We start from the raw sequence: 4,077 nt of genomic DNA, 5'->3' as shown, positions 1-4,077 counted from the left end.
ACCCCCACGTCTGCGCTCACCCACCTGACCCTCGACTGGTGCACTGTTATTGGGAGGAAAACGAACTAGAAGGAATTGGCACTTTCTCCTGTTTTCACTCTTGCTTATAGTATCACAGGAAGTGATCGGGCTTAGCTCTGTTGTATCTGGCTTGTGGCTTCAATCAGCTCCTCTGACACCTGGCAGCTTTGTTCTTGGTCCCGCTCAGCCAAGCTCTTGACAAATGACTGTTGCTTCTCATAGGATTTTGGCCCCAGAGCCTTCCACCCTCTCCTCTGGGAATTTGTTTTGTTATCCAGGCCCTCTCAGAGAATATTCTCAGACACTGGACACCAAGTCAGCCAGAGATGCAGCTTCATAAATCTAAGTCAGTAAACTATCACTTAGAGAACAGACACTTGATTTGGGTGTGGGGCTGTGGGTTAGTCTTCACCAGGCGATTCAACTCAAAGCTCCTAGAATTCAGTCAAGTCAAAGACCAACTCCTTCCATTCCTTCCAGCTGCTCTTCCATCCAAAACACTATTTCCATTCATTTCACTGCACCAAAAAACTAGTCCTTGCTTAGAGAGGGCCAACGTCCACTTACAGTAGCCTGTAATGGAGCAGGTTCCGGCTCTCCCACAGAAGGAAGTGCACTTTCCCAAAGCCCCAGGGGGTGTTGGCTCAGGGTACTTACACTTGGGTGCTCTCACCTGGGGCCCTACGGCCTCTCCCAGGCCAGGGAAAAGAGTGTCATCCTAGTGGTTCCTTGGCATCACTTCCAGGAAGTATCACCCTATTTCTCAAGAAATCCTTGCAGAATATCTGGTTCGTGCATTGTGTTCAACTACACTGGGTTTTTAAAAGACCTCAGAACACATTTCATACCTGCCTTGGGTGGAGTTATTTCTCTCTGATTTATCCCTGATCCAAAAGTAACTGCTAGGACAGTTTTCTGTTCCAGACCTTTCTCTCAACTGTAAGGCACACCTTTTGAGAGTCTGGTCCCAGCAGAACTAAAAATTCACTCCGACAGAAGGAAGAGCACTTTCCCAAAGCCCCAGATGGTGTTGGCTCAGGGTACTTATACTTGGGTGCTCTCACCTGGGGCCCTACTGCCTCGCTCCTTCTTTTTACCTTGTTCTGTAGCTCTTAAGGGACATTTCACCATCTTCTTGATAGGATTGCTGCTCCAAATCTCTACCATTCTATGGGTGGGGGTGTGTCCTGCTGATCCCAGGATCCCCCTTACTAACACAGAGCCTTCCAAAGAGCAAGCACTCAATTCATGTTTGGCAGATAAACGAGCCAGTGAGAAAGATTTCATTTAAGATTGACTTTCTCCTACGTTCTTGAAGAAGCCAAGCAAACCTCATATGTATCACTTAATTTTACATGACAGACTAAAAGGGGTAAGTGAATCTAAAAGGTAGCCATCCTTCATGTTTTTTCCTCTATGAACCCCTCGATTTTACTTCTGGGCTTGTTCACATTTCCAAGGAAATTCCTATTCTAATACCTTGTTATCTTGTTCCAGATCCCAAAAAGATGGGAGGTTTCACAATTTGTTTTGCAAAATATAAAAACTCTTATTCTTAAACCTGATGAACAACTATAAATGTGTGACCACTGTCATTCATAAAGTTAGATTCTGAAGCTAATTAAAATTTCTATTACAAGGAATGATATTTCAGGGGCACCTGGCTGGCTCAGTCAGTAGAAATGCGACTCTTCATCTCGGGGCTGTGAGTTTAAGCCCCACATTGGGTGTAGAGATTACATAAAAACAAAAACTTATTTAAAAAAAAAAAAAAAACAAGGGGCGCCTGGGTGGTTCAGTCGGTTAAGTGTCTGCCTTTGGCTCAGGTCAGGATCTCGGGGTTCTGGGATCAAGCCCCATGTTGGGCTCCCTGCTCAGCAGGGAGTCTGCTTCTCCTTCTCCCTCTGCCCCTCCCACCCACTCATGCTCTCTCTTTCTCTCTCTCAAATAAATAAGTAAAATCTTAAAAAACAAAAAACAAGAGGGATGCCTGAGTGGCTCAGTCGTTAAGCGCCTGCCTTCAGCTCAGGTCATGATCCCGGGGTCCTGGGATCGAGTCCCTCATCGGACTCCCTGCTCAGTGGGGAGCCTGCTTCTCCCTCTCCCACTCCTGCTTGTGTTCCCTCTCTTGCTGTCTCTCTCTCTCTCTGTCAGATAAATAAATAAAAATCTTAAAAAAACAAAACAAAAACAAGGAATGATACTTGAAAAAAAAAAAGAAAAAATGGGGCGCCTGGGTGGCTCAGTCGTTAAGCATCTGCCTTTGGCTCAGGTCATGATCCCAGGGTCCTGAGATCGAGCCCTACATCAGGCTCCCTGTTCAGTGGGAAGCCTGCTTCTCCCTCTCCCACTCCCCCTGCTTGTGTTCCCTCTCTCACTGTGTCTCTCTCTGTCAAATAAATAAAATATAAAAAAAGAAAAAAGAAAAAAGAAGAATCTCCAAATCACCCATGTTGAATAAGGACACAAAGGTGTTATACACTGTGTTCCCTCCAGATCCGCCCCTCTACACTACTTGGAAATGTGGCTGTTGTCTTCAAATGAAGAGTGAAGAGTCTGCTTCAGACTTCGCTTAGGGCAGGAGAAGCTGCCGGATGGGACACTGGAAATTTCACTGGCCGTGGCAGTGGTGGCAACTCTTGTGTGGGTTCTCTCTTTCTCATCTCGCAAAACTTCCTCATACCAAAATGGGAAGGAAGTGGGGTCAGTGCCATTGACCTTGGCAAAACACTGTAGGACTTCCATCTTGCTGGTTTCGACGTGGGACCCCACAGGAACTTGTAGCAGGCAGGGTTGCTGCCGGGCACCTGCCGGTACTCCACGTACCCTTCCTGCACCCAGACATTGGTGAGGAGCTCCCTGGGCTCCCCATAGATTACGTGCTCCTGGCCGGCATACACCCCCATGGCCCCCAGCGCTTCCCACACCTCCTCCTTGGGGGCAGGAAGATCACCCCCAGGAGCAGCCCCAGGAGGCCGGTCTTGGGCATGCCCCACTCACCGCTCAGCATCCCATCACATAGCAGGGGCTGGCAGGGTCCACTTCCTTCACTTCAGTGCCAAAGGCAACCTCCATGCACTCACAGGCTTTCCTGAGGATCACAGGGAAGTGGCCCTTGTTCTTTGATGATGCTCTGCAGTATTTCTGCCTCTGTGATGGGCTCCTTTGTTACCTACTTGACACACAGGAACCGCACCAATTTGGGCACCTTTTTGTTAAGTGCATCACTGAGCAAGGACTTAGGCTCTGGTGGAGCCCCTTCTCTTCTTGGCTTCTAGAACTCTCATCAGATTGACTTGAAGGAGTGGCTGTGATGGCAGTCGGGGAGGAGCAGGCTCTCTGAGAACTCTGGGGGACACTTGGTTTTCCAGCAGCAGGCACCACGTCTGGGGTGCCCGGGATCAAAGGAGAAAGAGGAGGAGGTTGTGGCTTCTTCCTCCTGAGGCATGGGACCCTGCACACCTACCAGGCCCTGGGGCCGTCTTGGGGCCTGAAGGTCTTCCTCAAGCTTGCAGTGCTCACTCTTTTGACCCAGAGGCATGATGACTTATATTGGGGGTAGCTTGCAGGAGGGTGGGCATTGGGGATCCCCGGACGTTGGGGACAGAGGAAAAGCATCAGTGGCCTCCGGTGAGAAACTCATCCATGACAGCTCAGATAAAGGCAGCTTCCAGGTCTCCTTTTTGGTGGTGCTCGTGGGCCTCACAGGGCTACTGTTCTCTTGGGTGGCCCGTTTCTGAAGAACTGAAAGAGGAATTGAGATAGCTCCTCAGGGTGAAGCTGGCACAGCCTGAGGCGTCTAGGGCTGAGAGTAGGCCATGGATGGTCAGGCACTGTGGGGTCCCATCTTCTGGGGCCCTGGGTGGGCATTCAGGGTGTGTACCTCACCTTGACTCCTGGCACTGTGTCAGCCTTCTCTGATATGCTGTCCTGATGACATGGGCCTCAGAGCAAAGCTTTCAACTCCCTGTTCCTAGAGCTCCTATAAGGGGAATTGAAGGGGCAGCTCAGGATGTGGACTACAGACCCAGTCCTGGGTCCCCAGTGGTGACAGGA

The 4,077-nt window shown here is 49.6% G+C and overlaps 1 pseudogene; it reads right to left on the bottom strand.

The window, feature by feature from the left end:
* Window positions 1-2,532: 2,532 nt before the first annotated feature.
* On the bottom strand, window positions 2,533-3,562 carry LOC110575804 (annotated as a pseudogene).
* Between the last annotated feature and the right edge of the window lie 515 nt (window positions 3,563-4,077).

The sequence above is a fragment of the Neomonachus schauinslandi genome, chromosome X (assembly GCF_002201575.2).
Source record: "Neomonachus schauinslandi chromosome X, ASM220157v2, whole genome shotgun sequence".
Lineage (NCBI taxonomy): Eukaryota > Metazoa > Chordata > Mammalia > Carnivora > Phocidae > Neomonachus > Neomonachus schauinslandi.
The sequence above is the reverse complement of the archived record's forward strand: the minus strand, read 5'-3'. Positions and strand labels throughout refer to the sequence as shown.